This window comes from Pongo pygmaeus, chromosome 2, assembly GCF_028885625.2.
Source record: "Pongo pygmaeus isolate AG05252 chromosome 2, NHGRI_mPonPyg2-v2.0_pri, whole genome shotgun sequence".
Taxonomy (NCBI): Eukaryota; Metazoa; Chordata; class Mammalia; order Primates; family Hominidae; genus Pongo; species Pongo pygmaeus.
The window spans coordinates 1,752,862-1,776,462 of record NC_085930.1 but is presented as its reverse complement, the minus strand read 5'-3'; the positions used below and the strand labels follow the sequence as shown (position 1 = coordinate 1,776,462).

Genomic DNA, 23,601 nt, shown 5'->3' with positions numbered 1-23,601 from the left:
ATACAAAATAAAACTCAAAGTATCATTATGAAGTTCAAGCACTACAGCTGTACTGTAAAAATGGAGGGCTGCAGGCTGGGTGCACTAGCTCATGCCTGTAATCCTAGCACTTTGGAAGGCCATGGTGGGTGGATTGCCTGAGCTCAGGAGTTCTAGACCAGCCTGGGCAACATGGTGAAACCCTGTCTCTACTAAAATACAAAAAAATTAGCTGGACATGGTGGTGCATGCCTGTAGCCCCAGTTACTTGGCAGGCTGAGGCACGAGATTTGCTTGAACCCTGGAGGCAGATGTTGCAGTGAGCCGAGATCACACCACTGTACTCCAGCCTGGGTGACAGAGGAAGACTCTGTCTCAATTAAAAAAAAAAAAAAAATGGAGGGCTACATATGGTGGAAATACATTGGAAACATCCATCTAGTTTTCAACCAATGGTTCAATGATACAAATAATCATTTAAACCTTGTATGATAAATACAAACACATATTATGTGAAAACTTACCCATGGGGAAGATGGATTAGATTAAAAAGTTTAGAAATTTTAAGTAATATTGTAGTATATTATCTTTACAATTTTGAAGACAGCAGATAGTGAATATTTTGAATGTCTGCTTTGCTGTTATTCTATAATATTCTCATGTAATTTTGACTAATAAGTGTACATTAACTATGTGTACAAGCAATGATACATTCATATTTGCACCTCTGCTTTGTCTGCAGTATTGTTCCAGTGAATTAGCACACACAGAATACTTAGTATTAAGAGATGCCTCTTTATATGAAATGAGAAATAGGTATTTAGATGAGGATGCATATGATAATTGCAATGGTAGGCTACAGAGGAAAAGATAAATGTGGTAATTATTACCAAGAATGTCTCACGTCACACACACACACAAACACACACACGTATTTGTATAATGAAAAGATGTACCAAAGATTCAGCATAAGAATCAGAGAGACCTGGCTTTGAGAGCCTGGCTTGCTTACGTATCATCTCTGTGACCTTGAGCAACTGCCTGAGCTTTCATCTCCCTTTTTGTAAAATGAGGACATTAATACTCACATCATTGGGTTTTTGTAAGACTTAAATAGAATAAATATATAAAACATCAATTTGTACTGGATGAAAATTGTGATTATTATATTGATTGCCAACATGATTAATAACTTTCTATAAAAATGTATGCTTTCCTTGCTTAGTAAAAATTGTATAGTTATAATTCAATAATTTTTACATTATTTTCCTGTCCTATTCAACTACAGAAATGACACAAAATGTGTGACAGTGGGACATTCAAAATTGTCAGATTGAAAAATAGATTGTAAATTTGTTGCTAAGGCAGCAGAAGATAGGGTTGTCAAACTTTACTGAGGTGTCAGAGTATGTGATACTTTGAGCAGTGATGAGTGAGTTTGGTCAAAATGTCAAATCACACATACAATTCATTCAATTGAATTGAATACAATTCAATTCTAGGTTGAAAGACGAATATCTTACTTATTTTTTACAAAAATGAGGTGACCACATAAAACATTTTAACGAAATAAAGTTGTGTGATACATTTTTATTTCTAAGTTTTGAATAAAGCAATATTAGTTTCACCTCTTACAAAAAAGAAATATGGTTAAGATAATATAAAACAATTAGTTAAAACCATATATGCCAATTAAATCTTACTAAAGACTGTTTTGTTATAGTAGTTATTTATAATCTGAATATCCTTATTATATTAGTTTGTTCTTACACTGTTACTAATATAAAGAACTGCCAGAGAATGAGTAATTTATAAAGAAAAAATGTTTAATTGACTCACAGTCTGCATGGCTGGAGAGGTCTCAGAAAACTTACAATCATGGAGGAAGGGAAAGGAGAGGCAAGTACCTTCTTCACAAGGTGGCGGGAAAAATGAGAGTGAAGTGAAGAGGAAAGAGCCCCTTATGCAACCTTCAGATCTCATGAGAACTCACTCACCATCACAAGAACAGCATGAGGGAAACCGCCTCCATGATCCTATCACCTCCCACCAGGCCCCTCCCTTGACACGTGGGGATGATGGGGATTACAGTTTGAGATGGGATTTGGGTGAGGACACGGAGCCAAACCGTATCACTCACCAATTATTCTTTAAAAGTGTGATTCACTCCATCACTTCCCTAGATTGCAAAATAAGCACAGTGTTCCAAATATAATGGGTAACTAATGATGAGAACTCGGATTATAGGTTAGAATGGACCTCTGTCTAACTTTTGGCTTTTTCCATATGGCCTTGAGCAAATCTTCCAGTTACTCAGTGCTACATAAAAAAACACCCCCAAATTTAATGACTTAAGACAACACTGATCATCTATTTTGCTCACAAATCTGTAATGTGAGCCAGGATTGGCAAGGGCAGCTCATCTCTGCCCCATGCAGCATCAGCTGGATTGGCAGGAGTGGGGACTGGCGGATCTACATTTTAGATGGGCCCCTCACTTGTCCGGCAAATTGGTGCTGGTTTTCAACCATGAGCTCAGCCAGAGCTATGAGCAAAGAACCTAAATTCTTCTCCACATGGCCATCTCCATGGCTGCTTGGTCTTCCTCCTGCCACATGGGTAGTTTCTAAAAGTAAGCATCCTGAAGAATCAGGTGAAAGCTCTATTACCTTTTATGACCTAGCCTAGGAAATCATATAAAGTCACTTCTACTATAGTCACAAGCACACTAATTTCAAGAGAAGAGAACGGAGGCCTAACAGTTTTGTGCAATGAGTGTCTATAAGAAATTGTCAAAAGAACATATGTTTTGAAAGATATTGTTGGGGCATTTTTTTGGAAAACCATCTGCCACAGTACCTTATTTGATATTACTTAGCTTCAGGTTCCTCATCTTAATAATAAAATGGTATTCACCCTTCTGATCATTTTATACATATGACATTTATTAATCCCTCACAACCACCCGTGAGTTAAGTGCTATCTTTTATTCCCATAGTCTTAGTCAGTTTGGGCTTCTGTAACAAAATATCATAGACTGTGTGGCTTAAACAGCAGAGATGTATTTCTCACAGTTCATAAGGCTGAAAGTCGAAGATGAAGGCACCAGAAGATCTGGTGTCTGGTGAGTACCCTCTTCTTTATTTGCAGATGGCTATCTTCTGCTGTCCTCACATGTAAGAGAGGAGAGAGGTCTGGTTTCTTCATTCCCTTATAAGGGCACTAATCCCACTTAGACTTCCATCCTCATGACCTAATCACTTCCCAAAGTCCCCATCTTCAAATATGATTGCATTGGGGATTTTAGGCTTCAACATACAAATTTTGGGGGGCATACACACACTCAGTCAATAACACCTGTTCTACAGAAGAGAAAACCAATGCACATAAAAATAAGTCACCTTAAATGACAGAGCAAGTAAACTAAAGAAACAGAACTCAAACCCATGTGATCTAGTTTCAAAGGCCACGTTCGTTCTTTATTTACTTTGTAGTTAATTTTTGTAAGAATAACCAAAATATTATATGCAAAGTGCTTATCAAAGTGCCTGGCTCATTCTGAATGTTCAATAATTATAAATGGTTTTGTTGCAGCTATTATTACTAATATATCTTATAGTAAGTTACTGGATGCATTCTTTTTGAAGACATTTTTCTTTATTCATAAAAGCCAATTCAGTCTGACTTAAAGAGTATGCAATGAAGCAATATTGAAAGAAAAGGTGACAAACTGTCATAACTAGATGGTCTACACAAAATAGTGAAACAAAAATAAGAATCTCTGACTAGGGGATAAAAATACTAAATAGTATAGATTCCCTGAGCACATTTTTTAAAACCAAATATGAAGAAAGTAATATTGATGTGGGATTAAGTATGGTTGACTAAAACATATCTGGGAATGTAAAATTAAGTAAAAATCACGTTAGGAGATAAATGTTGGAACATTTAAAGGGTGATCAATATTTATAGAAACAGCATAGTAGCTTCTGTGTTGTATGAGTATTATTACCAGATTATATTCAAAATGGTAATAAAAATTTAGCCTAATCCTAAAAACTGTTGATGTAAGTCTTTTGGTCTACGTATCTTATCTTAACTTCCAGAATAGAAATGCTTACCTTATTCTCACACTAGAAACAGCTATAGAATTGTAACTTTGCTCGTCACTAGCCCCAGACTACTAGACTATTTCTGAGTCTTTTCCAAATAATGCTGTAACCTTGACACTTGTCCATCTCTTAAGTGTATGTGCTTTTTTCAAATCATCTTTAACATATAAATTATAAATCTATGAATGAGAAAAGATGATAAAAGATAAATTGAAGTATAACACTTTCACTTTATGCTTATTAATGGCAACTTACATGAGTTTGCCAGTATGGAAATATATATTCATTTCAGGATATTTGGGAATATGGTGATAGTTTTCCTGTGTGTGTGTATATAACCCCTGTTTCTAAGTTCATGTGTCAAAATGCCCACATCAAGAAAAAAACTAACTGAAAACAACAGTATATGATTTCTTTTTTTTTTTTATTATTATACTTTAAATTTTAGTGTACGTGTGCACAATGTGCAGGTTAGTTACATATGTATACATGTGCCATGCTGGTGTGCTGCACCCATTAACTCGTCATTTAGCATTAGGTATATCTCCCAATGCTATCCCTCCCCCCTCCCCCCACCCCACAACAGTCCCCAGAGTGTGATGTTCCCCTTCCTGTGTCCATGTGTTCTCATTGTTCAATTCCCACCTATGAGTGAGAACATGCGGTATTTGGTTTTTTGTCCTTGTGATAGTTTACTGAGAATGATGATTTCCAATTTCATCCATGTCCCTACAAAGGACATGAACTCATCATTTTTTATGGCTGCCTAGTATTCCATGGTGTATATGTGCCACATTTTCTTAATCCAGTCTATCATTGTTGGACATTTGGGTTGGTTCCAAGTCTTTGCTATTGTGAATAGTGCCGCAATAAGCATATGTGTGCATGTGTCTTTATAGCAGCATGATTTATAGTCCTTTGGGTATATACCCAGTAATGGGATCGCTGGGTCAAATGGTATTTCTAGTTCTAGATCCCTGAGGAATCACCACACTGACTTCCACAATGGTTGAACTAGTTTACAGTCCCACCAACAGTGTAAAAGTGTTCCTATTTCTCCACATCCTCTCCAGCACCTATTGTTTCCTGACTTTTTAATGATTGCCATTCTAACTGGTGTGAGATGGTATCTCATTGTGGTTTTGATTTGCATTTCTCTGATGGCCAGTGATGATGAGCATTTTTTCATGTGTCTTTTGGCTGCATAAATGTCTTCTTTTGAGAAGTGTCTGTTCATATCCTGTGCCCACTTTTTGATGGGGTTGTTTGTTTTTTTCTTGTAAATTTGTTGGAGTTCATTGTAGATTCTGGATATTGGCCCTTTGTCAGATGACTAGATTGCAAAAATTTTCTCCCATTCTGTAGGTTGCCTGTTCACTCTGATGGTAGTTTCTTTTGCTGTGCAGAAGCTCTTTAGTTTAATTAGATCCCATTTGTCAATTTTGGCTTTTGTTGCCATTGCTTTTGGTGTTTTAGACATGAAGTCCTTGCCCATGCCTATGTCCTGAATGGTAATGCCTAGGTTTTCTTCTAGGGTTTTTATGGTTTTATGTCTAACATTTAAGTCTTTAATCCATCTTGAATTAATTTTTGTATAAGGTGTAAGGAAGGGATCCAGTTTCAGCTTTCTACATATGGCTAGCCAGTTTTCCCAGCACCATTTATTAAATAGGGAATCCTTTCCCCATTGCGTGTTTTTCTCAGGTTTGTCAAAGATCACATAGTTGTAGACAAGCAGCATTATTTCTGAGGGCTCTGTTCTGTTCCATTGATCTATATCTCTGTTTTGGTATCAGTACCATGCTGTTTTGGTTACTGTGGCCTTGTAGTATATTTTGAGGTCAGGTAGCGTGATGCCTCCAGTTTTGTTCTTTTGGCTTAGGATTGACTTGGTGATGTGGGCTCTTTTTTGGTTACATATGAAGTTTAAAGTAGTTTTTTTCCAATTCTGTGAAGAAAGTCATTGGTAGCTTGATGGGGATGGCATTGAATCTATAAATTACCTTGGGCAGTATGGCCATTTTCACGATATTGATTCTTCCTACCCGTGAGCATGGAATGTTCTTCCATTTGTTTGTATCCTCTTTTATTTCATTGAGCAGTGGTTTGTAGTTCTCCTTGAAGAGGTCCTTCACATCCCTTGTAAGTTGGATTCCTAGGCATTTTATTCTCTTTGAAGCAATTGTGAATGGGAGTTCACTCATGATTTGGCTCTGTGTTTGTCTGTTATTGGTGTATAAGAATGCTTGGATTTTTGTACATTGATTTTGTGTCCTGAGACTTTGCTGAAGTTGCTTATCAGCTTAAGGAGATTTTGGGCTGAGTCAATGGGGTTTTCTAGATATACAATCATGTCATCTGCAAACAGGGACAATTTGACTTCCTCTTTTCCTAATTGAATACCCTTTATGTCCTTCTCCTGCCTGATTGCCCTAGCCAGAACTTCCAACACTATGTTGAATAGGAGTGGTGAGAGAGGGCATCCCTGTCTTGTGTGAGTTTTCAAAGGGAATGCTTCCGGTTTTTGCCCATTCAGTATGATATTGGCTGTGGGTCTGTCATAGATAGCTCTTATTATTTTGAGATACGTCCCATCAATACCTAATTTATTGAGAGTTTTTAGCATGAAGATTTGTTGAATTTTGTCAAAGACCTTTTCTGCATCTATTGAGATAATCATGTGGTTTTTGTCTTTGGTTCTGTTTATATGCTGGATTACATTTATTGATTTGAGTATATTGAACCAGCCTTGCATCCCAGGGATGAAGCCCACTTGATCATGGTGGATAAGCTTTTTGATGTGCTGCTGGATTCGGTTTGCCAGTATTTTATTGAGGATTTTTGCATCAATGTTCATCAAGGATATTGGTCTAAAATTCTCTTTTTTTGTTGTGTCTCTGCCCGGCTTTGGTATCAGGATGATGCTGGCCTCATAAAATGAGTTAGGGAGGATTCCCTCTTTTTCTATTGATTGGAATAGTTTCAGAAGGAATGGTACCAGTTCCTCCTTGTACCTCTGATAGAATTCGGCTGTGAATGCATCTGGTCCTGGACTCTTTTTGGTTGGTAAGCTATTGATATTGCCACAATGTCAGATCCTCTTATTGGTCTATTCAGAGATTCAAGTTCTTCCTGGTTTAGTCTTGGGAGAGTGTATGTGTCGAGGAATTTATCCATGTCTTCTAGATTTTCTAGTTTATTTGCATAGAGGTGTTTGTATTATTCTCTGATGGTAGTTTGTATGTCTGTGGGATCAGTGGTGATATCCCCTTTATCATTTTTTATTGCATCTATTTGATTGTTCTCTCTTTTCTTCTTTATTAGTCTTGCCAGTGGTATATCAATTTTGTTGATCCTTTCAAAAAAGCAGCTCCTGGATTCATTAATTTTTTGAAGGGTTTTTTGTGTCTCTATTTCCTTTAGTTCTGCTCTGATTTTAGTTATTTCTTGCCTTCTGCTAGCTGTTGAATGTGTTTGCTCTTGCTTTTCTAGTTCTTTTAATTGTGATGTTAGGGTGTCAATTTTGGATCTTTCCTGCTTTCTGTTGTGGGCATTTAGTGCTATAAATTTCCCCCTACACACTGCTTTGAATGTGTCCCAGAGATTCTGGTATGTTGTGTCTTTGTTCTCGTTGGTTACAAAGAACGTCTTTATTTCTGCCTTCATTTCGTTATGTACCCAGTAGTCATTCAGGAGCAGGTTGTTCAGTTTCCATGTAGTTGAGCGGTTTTGAGTGAGTTTCTTGATCCTGAGTTCTAGTTTGATTGCACTGTGGTCTGAGAGACAGTTTGTTAATTTCTGTTCTTTTACATTTGCTGAGGAGAGCTTTACTTCCAACTATGTGGTCAATTTTGGAATAGGTGTGGTGTGGTGCTGAAAAGAAAGTATATTCTGTTGATTTGGGGTGGAGAGTTCTGTAGATGTCTATTAGGTCCACTTGGTGCAGAGCTGAGTTCAATTCCTGGATATCCTTGTTAACTTTCTGTCTCGTTGATCTGTCTAATGTTGACCGTGGGGTGTTAAAGTCTCCCATTATTATTGTGTGGAAGTCTAAGTCTGTTTGTAGGTCACTCAAGACTTGCTTCATGAATCTGGGTGCTCCTTTATTAGGTGCATGTATATTTAGGATAGTTAGCTTTTCTTGTTGAATTGATCCCTTTACCATTATGTAATGGCCTTCTTTGTCTCTTTTGATCTTTGTTGGTTTAAAGCCTGTTTTATCAGAGACTAGGATTGCAACCTCTGCCTTTTTTTGTTTTCCATTTGCTTGGTAGATCTTCCTCCATCCTTTTATTTTGAGCCTATGTGTGTCTCTGCACGTGAGATGGTTTTCCTGAATACAGCACACTGATGGGTCTTGACTCTTTATCCAATTTGCCAGTCTGTGTCTTTTAATTGGAGCATTTAGTCCATTTACATTTAAAGTTAATATTGTTATGGGTGAATTTGATCCTGTCATTATGATGTTACCTGGTTATTTTGCTCATTAGTTGATGCAGTTTCTTCCTAGTCTCGATGGTCTTTACATTTTGGCATGATTTTGCAGCGGCTGGTACCGGTTGTGCCTTTCCATGTTTAGTGCTTCCTTCAGGAGCTCTTTTAGGGCAGGCCTGGTGGTGACAAAATCTCTCAGCATTTGCTTGTCTGTAAAGTATTTTATTTCTCCTTCACTTATGAAGCTTAGTTTGGCTGCATATGAAATTCTGGATTGAAAATTCTTTTCTTTAAGAATGTTGAATATTGGCCCCCACTCTCTTCTGGCTTGTAGAGTTTCTGCTGAGAGATCCACTGTTAATCTGATGGGATTCCCTTTGTGGGTAACCCGACCTTTCTCTCTGGCTGCCCTTAACATTTTTTCCTTCATTTCAACTTTGGTAAATCTGACTATTATGTGTCTTGGAGTTGCTCTTCTCGAGGAGTATCTTTGTGGCATTCTCTGTATTTCCTGAATCTGAATGTTGGCCCACCTTGCTAGACTGGGGAAGTTCTCCTGAATAATATCCTGCAGAGTGTTTTCCATCTTGGTTCCATTCTCCCCGTCACTTTCAGGTACACCAATCAGATACAGATTTGGTCTTTTCACATAGTCCCATATTTCTTGGAGGCTTTGTTCGTTTCTTTTTATTCTTTTTTCTCTAAACTTCCCTTCTCGCTTCATTTCATTCATTTCATCTTCCATCACTGATACCCTTTCTTCCAGTTGATCGCGTCAGCTCCTGAGGCTTCTGCATTTTTCACGTAGTTCTCGAGCCTTGGCTTTCAGCTCCATCAGTTCCTTTAAGCACTTCTCTGTATTGGTTATTCTAGTTATACATTCGTCTAAATTTTTTTCAAAGTTTTCAACTTCTTTGCCTTTAGTTTGAATTTCCTCCTGTAGCTCAGAGTAGTTTGATCGTCTGAAGCCTTCTTCTCTCAACTCGTCAAAGTCATTCTCCATCCAACTTTGTTCCGTTGCTGGTGAGGAACTGCATTCCTTTGGAGGAGGAGAGGCACTCTGCTTTTTAGAGTTTCCAGTTTTTCTGCTTTGTTTTTTCCCCATCTTTGTGGTTTTATCTACTTTTGGTCTTTGATGATGATGATGTACAGATGGGTTTTTGGTGTGGATGTCCTTTCTGTTTGTTAGTTTTCCTTCTAACAGACAGTACCCTCCACTGCAGATCTATTGGAGTTTGCTAGAGGTCCACTCCAGACCCTGTTTGCCTGGGTATCAGCAGCGGTGTCTGCAGAACCGCGGATTTTCGTGATCCGCGAATGCTGCTGTCTGATCGTTCCTCTGGAAGTTTTGTCTCAGAGGAGTACCTGGGCATGTGAGGTGTCAGTCTGCCCCTACTTGGGGGTGCCTCCCAGTTAGGCTGCTCAGGGATCAGGGGTCAGGGACCCACTTGAGGAGGCAGTCTTCCCATTCTCAGATCTCCAGCTGTGTGCTGGGAGAACCACTGCTCTCCTCAAAGCTGTCAGACAGGGGGGACATTTAAGTCTGCAGAGGTTACTGTTGTCTTTTTGTTTGTCTGTGCCCTGCCCCCAGAGGTGGAGCCTACAGAGGCAGGCAGGCCTCCTTGAGCTGTGGTGGGCTCCACCCAGTTCGAGCTTCCCAGTTGCTTTGTTTACCTAAGCGAGCCTGGGCAATGGCGGGCGCCCCTCCCCCAGCCTCGGTGCTGCCTTGCAGTTTGATCTCAGACTGCTGTGCTAGCAATCAGCAAGACTCCGTGGGCGTAGGACCCTCCGAGCCAGGTGCGAGATATAATCTCCTGGTGCGCTGTTTCCTAAGCCCGTCGGAAAAGCGCAGTATTCGGGTGGGAGTGGCCCGATTTTCCAGGTGCCGTCTGTCACCCCTTTCCTTGACCAGAAAAGGGAACTCCCTGACCCCTTGCATCTCCCGAGTGAGGCAATGCCTCGCCCTGCTTCGGCTGGCACACGGTGCGCTGCACCCACTGTCCTGCGCCCACTGTCTGGCACTCCCTAGTGTGATGAACCCGGTACCTGAGATGGAAATGCAGAAATCACCCGTCTTGTGCGTCGCTCACACTGGGAGCTGTAGACCGGAGCTCTTCCTATTCGGCCATCTTGGCTCCTCCTCCACAACAGTATGTGATTTCTATGTTGATGTCCTCTTCTTTACATAACCAGAAGTTTAAAAACCTGACTGCTTGTCTGATACCTGTGTGCTGGTCTTGGCCTAGTTCTTAAGTCTTTGGCATGTTAAATAGAATAGAATCCACATGTGTGCATTTGGGAGTAAGCTCAAGAGTTCATAAACAAGTTTATGGATTGCTTTTCTAAACTTCTCTCTCTCTGCATGTTCTCCGGGTGCTTTCTGGTTTCCTGTGGTTTCTCTATAAGATGCCTTGGCAAGAAGGCTGAGGCTTTATTTCGTCCACTCTGCTGTGCCGTTCTGCAACCACGTTCACTTCCAGAGCCGTGTGAGAGGAGGACAGAGAGAAAAAGAAACACAATGGAGGTTGACCCACCCTCTTGGAACCACAGCTTCAATGAACAAACAAGAAAGTTTACTTTCTTAGAATTTCGACTCCTGTGTTTCCCATTTCTGGCCACCACCACCACCATCACTTTGTGATTGCTTGAGGACTAGGCAAGAGTTAAGGAAGAAAAGAAAAAATGGGCGGGGAATTGCCACATTCCCTCTGAGCATTATGAATTCTGATTCCCACTCCTAAAGCTAAAATGAGCAAGCTTGTCCTGGAGCTGTCTATGGCCTGGTGTCCACTTCCAAGTTTCCAGTTCATTCAGGCCAGAAGACAGTTCAGTGGGAATTAGAAAGATGAATGAGAACAATGGTAAACTTATCATCAGCCCAGCAATACTTCACATTTTGGTCTTCTCCAATATGCCTACTTCTACTTCGAGTCCTCAAATTGCTGCTTTGTGTATTCTTCCTAGATTTTATAGTTAAGCGGGAGAAAGAGTATGCCATGTGTTTGCTCTATCCTTTCTGGAACAAGAGCATTTTACTCTGATTCGTTGGGATTAAATTGATGTAACTTGCAGTATATTTATGTAGGTCTAATGGTTTTTCTATTTTTTTATTCAATGGGAAGTTCATTAAAGCATTTATCTGATGACAGTAAGAAATTGAAATTAGTACCAGTACTCCTTTACATACATTACCTAATTATAATCTCACGTGTTCTTTGTGTGTCCGTGTGTGTGTGTGTGTGTGTGTGTGTGAGAGAGAGAGAGAGAGAGAGAGGGAGTCTCACTCTATTGCCCAGGCTGGAGTGCAGTGGTGCAGTCTCAGCTCACTGCAACCTCCGCCTCCCAGGTTCAAGTGATTCTCATGCCTCAGCCTCCCAAGGAGCTGGAATTCCAGGTGCTTGCCACTATGCCTGGCTAATTTTTGTATTTTTAGTAGAGACAGGGTTTCACCATGTTGGCCAGGCTGGTCTGAAACTCCAGACCACAAGTGATTCACCCACCTTAGCTTCCTAAAGTGATAGGGATTACAGTCTTGAGCCACCTCACCTGGCTTCATGTATTCTTTATAGTTCCCATCCTCTGAAGAAAGTTGGATTGAATATTTTGAAGCACAATACTATTGCTATTTGCCCAACAGAAAAACATGGAGTGCCACTGCACTCCAGCCTGGGCAACAAGAGCGAAACTTTGTCTCAAAAAAAAAAAAATGAAAAGAAAATTAGTGATATTTCAATCACTGTATTCATATTTAGTTTGCCTTTAATATATATCTTTCTCTAAAAATTTACTTTGACTTTTGCCATATGTATAACATTTTCATTGTTATTTTAAGCAATCACATGAAGTTTCTCAAATTATAAGCATATTTTGAAATAAAAATTTCAAAACATATTTCAGAAATAAGGATATGTTTGTAATTTGGTTATTCTTAACTGAATATACAAGTTTATTATTTATAGGCTTGGATTTGGTGAATTTGAGAATTTCAGTGGATGCTATGAGGTTATTCAGAAGAAGCAACAGATGTGTGTTTATTCACCCTTACGTTTTGCAGTTTTCTTACGTTTAAATTCCTTAATCTTCCTTGCTTTTGCCAATCACTTGACAACAATATTTATTGTACAGCAGCATCTAGGAAAACATAAATGATACTGTTTTTGCCAGTTTCTTAAAGTTCTTTCAAGAATCCTATTATTTTGAGAAATGATGCAGATCATATATTTTACTGATAAGTCATACAGGTTTATCTAAACTTACAGGCTATTGAACACCATGAAGGAAAAGCAGTCAGTTATATTAATATCAGTTCCTGACACACAAGATGCAATTCAATATTTCATCAAACAATGACAACCACACAGCATGATATGCTAGCTAGGATTTCTCATGTTATTTTTTTGTCTTCCAGTTCTCTGATAATAAGGATAAGCCTAAAAACACTGCTAACAATATATAGTCTAACCACTCAATTGTGAAGGTATGAGTAGAACATATTATTCATTTCTTATTTTTTGTTTTATTAGAGACATACTTTGTGTGTGTGTGTATGTGACTGAAAGTCACAGTCTTCAGCTGTGTTTCAATCAATACTTCAATATTCTGATTTCAATTTTCTGTGGGTAATGAAATTTCAAACGTCTATAAGGGAAATTGTTTTATAAGATAATTAGCATAGTCAGGCATGGTGGCAGGCATCTGTAATTCCAGCTACTCAGGAGGCTGAGGCAGGAGAACTGCTTGAACCCAGGAGGCGGAGGTTGCAGTGAGCTGAGATCGTGCCACTGCACTTCAGTCTGGGCAACAAGAGCAAAACTTCGTCTCAAAAAAAAAAAAAGAAAAGAAAAAGAAAATTAGTGATATTTCAATCACAGTATCCATATTTAGTTTGCGTTTAATATGTCTTCTCTAAAAATTGACTTTTGCCATATGTATGACATTTTCATTGTTATTTTAAGCAATCACATAAAGTTTCTGAAATTATAAACATATTTTGAAATAAAAATTTCAAAACATATTTCAGAAATAAGGATATGTTTGTAATTTGATTATTCTTAACTGAATATACTTCCTCCAATTATATGATCTGAAATTTAGGAAGGTAAAAGCTTTTTGTTAAACATAGTTTATTGAACATATTAGTTTACCTCTATGCCTTTTTGACAATTCACTAACAGGAATAAGGGTATATAGAATGTTTACTCTAACAAGAAGAAAGCAAAAGAGAAAGGGAAAAGAAACTACATCAGGTGAGAAAAGTCAATGTCTGTATTAGGTCATGTCTTTATTGCTATAAAGAAGAACCTGAGATGGGTAATTTGTAATGAAAAGAGGTTTAATTGGCTCATGATTCTTCTGGCAGTACAAGCATGGCTCCAGCTTCTGCTTCTGGTGAGGGGCTCAGGAAGCTTCTAATTATGGTAGGAGGAGAAGGGGAGCCTGTACATCACATGGTGTGAGCAGGAGCAAGGGGTGGGGAAGTTGTGGTCCTAGACTTTTAAACAACCTTATCTCGCATGAACTAACTGAGCAACAACTCACTTATAAACAGGGGATGCTTCTAAACCATTCATGAGGAATCCACCTCCATGATTCCGTCATCTCCCACCAGGCCCCACCTCCAACACTGAGAATCACATTTCAACATGAGATTTCAAGAAGACAAATATCCAAACCACATCAATGTCAACAAATTTCAGAAAATGAAAATCAAGTGGAGGATCAATAACTCATGTAGCAATGGAAATTAGTGTGACTACTGCAGGGGGATAGGCCCCTTTCATCTCATGCTTTTCTTTTGGGCATATAGCAAGCAGTGGAATTGTTATATCAAATCGTAGGCCTATGTTCATCTATAGTAAGTACTGCCAAACAGTCCTCTAAAGTGGTAGCACCAACTTAAACTCCTCCAGTGATATTTTACAGTTCATATTGCTCCATATTCTCAGAAACATTTGGTATTGTGTGTTTATTTCATCTTAAGTATTCTGGTACAGGTGGTAGTATTACATTGCACTTTAAAATAAGTTATTTAAATATGTCTTTGAGAAACTAGATATAGTAGATAGGAAAAGGACATTATAGAAGACAGTGAAATATGAAGACAGAAAAATAAGAATTTAGGATGACTCAAGCAGTCTGATTTTTACTTTTGGTCAAGATGGAGTAACTTCTACTATCTGAGATAAGAAAACTCATTTAAAATATGTGGAAAAAACATATTTAAGATATGAGACATCAGATAACCAAGAGATAGTAATTAAAAGAGGAAAGCCCTACAATTTCCCCAACTTACTATTTAGGGTAAATTTTTAGGCCCTGGCACAGGGAGAGAGGACCCTGATAAAACCTTATAAACTCCTTAATGCACTATTAATTGAGAAGACAGATCTGAGAGTTCAGGGAAATCAAGGTAGCAAGATTTCACAACGTCAGTACGACAGAGAAAAGGGCTTTCCAAAAGACAACTCCAGAGAGGTGCAGAGGTTCTCTGTGAGTGCTCACTTAAATTTTACTAATAAAAAAATTCAACAAAGAAGATAAAACAGATCGTAAAAAGTATGTTACTTTTCTAAAATAACATAGGAAAAGAGGAAAATAACAAAGACATGGGACAGATGCAAAGCAAATAGCAAGGTAGAATTAAACCTAAGAATATCAGTAATCACATTAAATATAAATGATCTAAATACCCCAATTAAATGGCATAGATTGTCAAATAGTATTTTTTTACAAGACCCAGGTATGTGCTGCTTCAGAGAAACATACTTTAAATATAAAAATGAAAATACCCTAAAATGAAGAGGTATAAGAAAACTTCTGGGATTGACAGATATATTTGCTATCTTGATTGTGCAAAGTTTTCACAGTTGTGTAGATTTATCACAATACCCAATCGTATGCTTTATTTGAAGTTTTCTGTATGCCAATTATACTTCAGTAAAGCTGTGAGAAAATAATATGGTCCATGTAGGGAGTGGCAAGAAGTATAAAATTTCTGTAGCAGTGGAAGGTGAGTTTGGAAAAATAGATGTGAGTCCATCTCTGGAGGAAATTAAATGCTAATCTCAGTTTGGACTTTATTCTAGAAACCAGGTATTGTCATATTTTTTCTGTGAAAAGCCATAGAGTATGTACTTTAGACTTTGAAGTCTGAGTCAAAAATCTATAATATCATATACTTATATAATCATTTAAAAATATAAAGGCTGGGTGCAGATGCTCATGCCTATAGTCTCAGCACTTTGGCAGGCTGAGGCAAGGCAGATCACTGAAGCACAGAAGAATGGGACCAGCCTGAACAATATGGCAAAAACCCCTCTCTACAAAAAACACAAAAATTAGCTGGCATGGTGGTGCATGCCTGTAGTCCCAGCTACTTGGGAGGCTGATGTGGGAGGACCACCTGAGCTTGGGAGATGGAGGCTGCAGTAAGCTGTAATCATGCCATTGCACTCTAGCCTGGATGAAAGAGTGAGACCCTATCTTAAAAAAAAAATGTAAAACCATTCTTAGCTTTCAGTCTGTGTATTAGTCCATTTTCATAGTGCTATAAAGAACTGCCTGAGACAAGGTAATTTATAAAAAATAGAGGTTTAATTGGCTCACAATTCAGTATGGCTGGGGAAGCCTTAGGAAACTTACAATTGTGGCGGAAGGCGAAAAGGAAGCAAGGCACCTTTTTCACAAGACGGAAGGAGAAGTGCCTAGCAAAGTAGGAAGAGCCCCTTATAAAACCATCAGATCTTGTAAGAAGTCACTCACTATCATGAGAATAGCATGAGGGAAACCACCCCCATGATTCAATTACATCCACCTGGTCTCTCCCTTGACACATAGGGATTATAGGGATTATAATTCAAGATGAGACTTGGTTGGGGATAAAAAGCCTAACCAAATCATTCTGTCCCTGGCCCTACCCAAATATCATATCCTTTTCACATTATGATACCAATCATGCCTTCCCAACTGTCCCCCAAAGTCATAATTCATTCCAGCATTAACCCAAAATTCCAAGTCCAAAGTCTCATCTGAGAAAAGGCAAGTCCCTTCAACCTATGAGCCTGTAAAATCAAAAGCAAGTGAATTAGTTTCTAGATACAATAGGGGTACAGGCATTGGGTAAATACACCCATTCCAAATGGGAGAAATTGACCAGAACAAAAGGGCTCCAGGCCTTGTGTAAGTCTGAAATCTAGTGTGGCAGTCAAATCTTCAAGCTGCAGAATGATCTCCTTTGACTTCTTGTCTCACTTTCAGGTCACCCTGATGCAAGAGGTGGGATCCCACAGTCTTGGACAGCTCTACCCCTGTGGCTTTGCAGGGTACAGCTCCACTCCTGGCTGCTTTTATGGGCTGGCATTGAGTGTCTGTGGCTTTTCCAGGCACATGGTGCAGGCTGTCGGTGGTCTACCATTCTGGGGTTTAGTGGATGGTGGCCCTCTTCTCACAGTGCCACTAGGCAGTACCCAAGTGGGGACTCTGTGTGGGTGTTTAAACCCTACATTTTCCCTCTTCATTGCCCATGAGGTTCCCCATGAGGGCTCCACCCCTGCATCAGACTTTTGCCATATAATGAAATATTATACTAAATGTTAATCTAGGCATTTCCATACATCCTCTGAAATCTGGGTAGAAACTCCCAAGGCTCAATTCTTGTCTTCTGTGTACCTAAAGGCCCAACAGCACATGGAAGCCACCAATGCTTGGGGATTGCAACCTCTGAAGCAATGGCCCAAGCTGTACCTTGGCCCCTTTTAGCCATGGCTGAAGCTGGAGTGACTGGGGTGCAGGGTGCCATGTCCCAAGGCTGCACAGGGCAGCTGGGCCCTGGGCCCAGCCCATGAAACCTTTTTTCCCTCCTAGGCCTCTAGGTTTGTGATGGGAAGTGCTGCCGTGAATATCTCTGAAATGCCCTAGAAATATTTTCTCCATTGTCTTGGCAATTAGCATTCAGCTCCTTGTTAGTTATGCAAATTCCTGCAGCCAGCTTTAATTTCTCCCCAGAAAATGGGTTTTTCTTTTCTATTGTATCATCAGGTTGCAAATTTTCAAAAATTTTATGCTCTATTTCCCTTTTAAACATAAGTTCTAATTTCAAACCATCTCTTTGTGAATGTATAAAACTGAATGGTTTTAAGAGCACCCAAGTAACATCTTGAATGCTTTGCTGCTTAGAAATTTCTTCTGCCAGTTACCCTAAATCATCTCTCATGAGTTCAAAGTTCCACAGATCTCTGCGACAGAAGCAAAATGCCACCAGTCTCTTTGCTAAAGCATAGCAAGAGTCACCTTTATTCCAGTGCACAACAAGCTCCTTATCTCCATCTGAGCCCACCTCAGCCTTGACTTAATTGTCCATATCACTATCAGCATTTTGTTCTGAGTCATTCAACAAGCCTCTAGGAAGTTCCAAACTTTCCCACATCTTCCTGTCTTCTTCTGAGCCCTCCAGGTCTCTAGAAAGTTCCAAACTTTCCCACATCTTCCTATCTTCTTCTGAGCCCTCCAAACTTTCCAACTTTTGCCTGTTACCCATTTCCAAAGACGCTTCCACACTTTTGGTATCTTTATAGCAGTACCCCACTCTCTTTGGTACCAATTTACTGTATTATTCCATTTTCATACTACTATAAAGTAGTATGCCCAAGATTGGGTAATTTATAAAGGAAAGAGGTGTAATTGACCACCAGTTTAACATGTCTGGAGAAGCCTCAGGAAATTTACAATCATGGCAGAAGGCAAAGGGGAAGCAAGGGACCTTCTTCACAAGGCAAGAGGAAGGAGAATTGCCTAGAGAAAGGGGAAGAGCCCCTTATAAAACCATCTGATCTTGTGAGAACTCACTCAATATCACAAAGACAGCATGGGGGAAACCACCCCCATGATTCAATTATATCCACCTGGTCTCTCCCTTGACACATGGGGATTATGAGGATTATAATTCAAAATGAGATTTGGGTGGGGACACAAAGCCTAACCAAATCAGTCTGTACAAATCTATGCAGTGGTCTGGTTTTGCAAAAAGGCTAAACTCTTACTATAGACAATAGAGAATAGCATAGCCATATCTACTATTTAGAAATGTAACTTGCAGAAACTGTGGAGTGGTTATGAGCAGGGAGAAAGCAGAGACAGGCAGACCTGAGATGAATGCACTATTCCAAAAGATGTAGTGATTTAAATAATAAATCTTTATTATTATGGGGGAAAACTTAAAAGTAGAAATTAAAAAGGTAATGCAGGCTGGCTACGGTGGCTCATGCCTGTAATCCCAGCACTTTGGGAGGCCAAGGCAGGCGGATCACAAAGTCACGAGATGGAGACCATCTGGCCAACACAGTGAAACCTGGACTCTACTAAAAATACAAAAATTAGATGGGCATGATGGTGCATGCCTATGAACCCAACTCGGGAGGCTGAGACAGGAGAATCGCTTGAACCAGGGACTTGGAGGTTGTGGTGAGCCGAGATCCTGCCACTGCACTCCAGCCTGGTGACAGAGCAAGACTCTGTCTCAAAAAAAAAAAAAAAAAAGTAACGATGGTCTGTTCCCAAATAGATTTTTCTAAAGGAAAAAATAATAGAAACCACTTTGTTAGATAACCTGTAACTTTCCAACATGATTCTGTAGAATATAGACATATGTTGGAAAACATTCTTATCTTCACTTGCTTGTTTCTTGAAAGCAAGAAGTTTATACATCCTATAATATAAACAGAAAAATAAGGAAGTAGTAGAGAAGGAAAGAATATATAAGAAAGAAATTTAAAAGTTCTCAAGACATAAGTACTGATATCCCATTTATAACCCAATTCTAACAAAACCTAAGACCACTAATTGAATAGATACACAGAATACTTGTGCAATTATCTCATGTTTGGTATTAGCATTCACCATTTATTTACCTTCATTCCATTTTTACAGTGTAAAAGGCTGGGTGCAGTGGCTCATGCCTGTAATCCCAGCACTTTGGGAGGCCGAGGCGGGTGGATCACTCGAGGTCAGGAGTTGGAGACCAGCCTGCCAACATGGTGAAACCCCATCTCTACTGAAATACAAAAATTAGGCGGACGTGGTGATGGGTGCCTATAATCCCAGCTAGTCAGGAGGCTGAGGCAGGAGAATTGCTTGATCTGGGAGCAGAGGTTGCAGTGAGCCGAGATCGCACCACTGCACTCCAGCCTGGACAACAGAGCCAGACCCCTTCTCAAAAACAAACAAACAAACAAACAAAAAACTCTAAAACCTAAATATGCCTGAAATATGGTAGACATTGTGCATACTGTGATGTGTGATATTGAGGCCCATCTCTGGCTTGTGGCAGTTACATAAAGCTGAGATAACACCTGACACAATAGTTGTAATCTAATATGATATGATCTGAGAGTTATATGCTGTATACTATTAATGTGTGCTATATAAGAGAATGTGAGTGCCTCAATAGTAATTTTCTAACAACAGAATTCTTTATTTTTAAATGAAATATTATACTAAATGTTAATATTGAAATAGAGAAATATTGAAGTAATCCAAATATATTTTATGAGTTCAAAATTTTTAGGATTTCAAAGGCAAGTTGATGTACAAAAACATTTGAAATCAGGGATAGTTGAAAGTTGCAGCTCTTATATCCAATTTGTATGTGTCTTTTTTGCATTAGGAGTAATATCCAAGTTCACATTAATAATAATTTCAAATAGAAAGTTGTTAATAGCTAGGTCATTTTGCAATATTAGAATAATCATTTTTCAGACACAGTTAAATCACTTTCAAGATATTTACTGTCTGTTTTCATCCCTTACCTATAATACATTAAGCAGAAAACATATAAATCTAAGAAAGATGAATTGTGCCATTATCAGACCATGCATTAAGTAGATATGCATAATCTTCTACAGGAATTTAATTAGCAGAGTACTCACACACTATCCAGTTCAATTAAACAAGTATGTATTGAGGACCTACATTATGACAAGCACTAAGCACCAGACAAACCTGCTCTTGTGGTGCTTACAGCCATTAAACAGGTAATTACCAAGGTCTAACTAATGCGGAAAAGGCCCAGGTCCTTTGAGAAACTAAATTTGGCCTAAGAAGTCAGAATGGCCCTCTTAAAGAAGTGTGAGCTGAAAGATAAGTGAATCACAGAGTCATTGGGGTTATGAGGAATTGGCAACATACGTGGGTCATGAGGTAGAGATACAATGAAGAGACTTTTCAACAGAGAAGAAGTCTTAAAGCAGGAGAAAGAGCATTGTAAAACCATAGAAATTAAAGGAGATCTTTGGCAATTCATTCCTTTATTTGCCAAATATACCTCATTTGAGGGTCTAATAATGCCTAGCACTGTTCTAGACCCTGGAAATGCATTTTAGAAAACAAAACAAAGAAAAATATCTTCTTTATTGGAGCATACATTTTACTGTGGAATGATTTAAAAATTAAATGCATCATGTATCAGATGTGAAGTTCTTTGGAGAGGGGAGTATAATATGAAATATTGCAGCAGGGTGTAGCAGGAAGCAGGGAAGACTTCATTAATCTGGTGATATTTGAACAAAGACCTGATATAAAGGAAGGGTTAAAGCATGCAGATAGCTGAGTAAGAGCAAGTGTTAAAAAAAGCCCTGTTGTGGGAAGGAGCTTTGGGTGTGCAAGATTCTGGAAAAGGCCAGTGTGGCTAGAGCGAAGTATCTGAAGGAACAAAAGGTAGGAAATGAAAAGCAGAGTCACAGGGGGTGGGAAGCAAAACCATGCAGTGCTTGGGAGGCAGTTATCAAGGCAACAACTTTTACTCTCCGAGGAAGAGAAAGCCAATGGAAGGCTCTAAGTCCAGTCATAATACAGTCTTATACATGTTTTAAGGAGATCATCAGCTACTGGGTTGACCATAAACTGTAGAAGGGCAAAGCCTTAACGGAGAAGGTGCAGGAAGGGAGTATTTTCATCTGATGTGGTTGGAGAAGTAGGCAGGGCCAAATCATGGGCAACATTGTAATCCAAGTTAAATATTTTAAACTTCAACATTAATATGGTGGAAAATTATAAGCATTTTTTAAATAGAAGGATGTAATGAATAGATTTCTGTGTTAAAATTTGGCTATCCAGTATGGTATTCACTAGCCATGTGAGGTTATTGGGCACTTGAAATGCAGTTAGTTTAAATTGAAATCTGCTAAAGTACATACAGGATTTCAAATACTTTGAGAAAAAAAAAATTTAAAATCCAAGGAATGTAAAATATTTCAATGGTTGATATAATGTTAAAATGATAATATTTTGGATATATTGGGTTAAATAAAATATATTATTAAAATATAATTCCACCTGTTTCTTTTTAGTATTTTAATGTGGCTACTACAAAATTTAAAATTATTTATATGTGTCTCACCTTATATTGCTGTTAGACACAGTATATTTAGAAGATCACTCTGAAGAATGGATTAAAGTGGGCAAGAATAGTTGCTGAGAGGCTAGTTATTAGACTGTTCTCAAGAACAGTTCGAATATCACTAGCCTATTCTAAATATCTTAGGAGGTGTTCTAAGCATTCTGAAAAGATTCTAAGAAGTAGAAAATTCACAGAAAACGCATCAGATAAGAAATTATTTAAATTCTTGTTTTAGCTACCAAAGAAAATAAATAAAAGGTAACAATGTCTTGCTGCACAAAATTAAGTTATAAGCAAGCTACTTTATATTCTGAACAATGTTTTTGGCTGAAATTTGCATGGCTGATTAAAAGAAGAAAATAATATGCTTATAATTCTTCTTTATGTGTCTTATAGGTTCTACATATGTACATGTAATATATATCTTTTATATTGTGGTTCTATGGCATACATATTCCTAATTAATTTTAAACGGTCTTATTCTACAGAATAACATTAAAAACCTTTTAAATAATATTTAAAATGTTTTAAATATTACTTTATCTTAAAATAATATTTTAAATACCATTGCAATATTTAGAATGTAAACTCCCCATTTAGATTTATATATTCTCTATAAATTGACTAGTATGTTAGAATTTTAAATATTGTTATAGATTAAAGGTATTATTTAAATTTCAGGTCCAACTTTTTAATTTTTGGCTAATTTTGTTTGTTTGTTTGTTTGTTTTGAGATGGAGTCTCACTCTGTCACCCAGGCTGGACTGCAGTGGCGCGATATCGGCTCACTGCAAGCTCCGCCTCCTGGGTTCACGCCATTCTCCTGCCTCAGCCTCCCGAGTAGCTGGGACTACAGGCGCCCGCCACCACGCCCAGCTGATTTTTTGTATTTTTAGTAGAGAGGGGGTTTTACCGTGTTAGCCAGAATGGTCTCGATCTCCTGACCTTGTGATCAGCCCGCCTCGGCCTCCCGAAGTGCTGGGATTACAGGCGTGAGCCACCGCGCCCGGCAATTTTGGGCTAATTATTAACAGACCTATCCTGTCGAATATATTCAGTTATTTTAAACTGCATATTTTAGTAGAAAACAATTATTTTATTGGCAAACTGTATAAGGTAGATTTATTGAATATTTTATGATACATTGTCATAACTGCTGTCATAAGATCACATTTAGTAATTAAATATTTTTAAACAATACTTCAATTATGAAAATGTTAGCGATGTTTCTCATGTATTATTTATGTATTCTGAATTTTCAAAATTTTAGAACAATATTTTAATAACCTTTTTTTGATTGACTATATACTATTTATTTATTAACAAGTTATTGAAGAGACTGTTGTTGTATATATGTGTACCACCACTCATCGTTGATATTGAATAACCAACCTCTTGATAGTAATTTTACTGTGTGGAATTGATAATTTTGCTTCTTTTGAATTACTAGATCATTTATAAAAATATTATTATGAAAGCAAACATAAACTATCAAAAAATAGAGTTACAGCATATACAAAAGAAAATTTAGCCACTAAGAAAGGTGTCAAAGACATACTTTCACCAAATTAGAATTTTCTTCTTTTTTTTTATTTTTTTATTTTATTATTATTATACTTTAAGTTTTAGGGTACATGTGCGCAATGTGCAGGTTAGTTACATATGTATACATGTGCCATGCTGGTG

At 38.2% G+C, this 23,601-nt stretch overlaps 1 protein-coding gene across 3 annotated transcripts in view; it reads left to right on the top strand.

Moving 5' to 3' along the window:
- The window catches only part of EPHA6 (EPH receptor A6), a 959,072-nt gene that overhangs the window by 409,490 nt on the left and 525,981 nt on the right, over positions 1-23,601 (top strand). The gene's annotated exons all lie outside the window — the stretch shown is intronic.